Source organism: Acyrthosiphon pisum, chromosome X (assembly GCF_005508785.2).
Source record: "Acyrthosiphon pisum isolate AL4f chromosome X, pea_aphid_22Mar2018_4r6ur, whole genome shotgun sequence".
Lineage (NCBI taxonomy): Eukaryota > Metazoa > Arthropoda > Insecta > Hemiptera > Aphididae > Acyrthosiphon > Acyrthosiphon pisum.
Window position 1 is genome coordinate 98,606,222 of NC_042493.1, and position 955 is coordinate 98,607,176.

Consider the following 955-nt stretch of genomic DNA (forward strand, 5'->3'; position numbering starts at 1 on the left):
AATGGTCAAGCCAAATAATAATAATTTTTTTGCATACATTTCAAAATTCAACGTTTCCAAGATTTTTGGTTAATTGATGATTTAGCAATTCTATACCACCCGTAAGACGATGTAATTTGTTTCTCTTAAACATGATAAATATCAGTGTACTATTAGTGCATTTCTGGACGCACTTGCTTAAAACAATTATTTTATCGTTTTTTAAAAAATCGTTTTATAATTTTTCTAAAAAATGTCATACAACAGCAGCCAAGCATCTATCAAAAACACACCGGAAATCTCAACAGGATTTATTGATTTTATAGCAAATGGCGAGTTGGATATAATGGTCAGTTTAATTACGTATATATATATATATATTATATACGTAATTACTAATTATATATATATAATTATGTAATATATGTAATTTTGTAGCTATCAAATACACCAAGACGGGTTTATTACAGTAATTTATTCAGCCCAGAAGAAAATATTTTAGTAGACGAAGTTAGTATGACATAATATTGTATAAGATTGTAGCACTTACCTTACCGACGTCATATTATGCTGTTATAGACTAGAAACGATGTTAAGCATGTATCCGAGAATTGTGTTGATCAACAACGAACAAGATATGGTATGCTCATTTTATTATTGTTTTATGCATTATGTATAAAATATTTACTACCATCATAGATAAACCAAATTAAATCGACTTTTGGGGTGGTGAAGAAACTGACGATGTATGTCTTGAAGCACTAGAAAGATATATTTGGGGCGAAGACTTCGGAGATGATGAAAAAATGCTGTTAGAAGCTTGTATTGAATATAGTACTTAATATATATTTGTAAAATAAAAATTCATAATAATAATAATAAAAACTCTTGACAATTATTTATGAATCTATAATTTTTTTTATTTTTACATTAGAAATATATACTATTATATAGGTAATTATAAATCTTCGTCAGA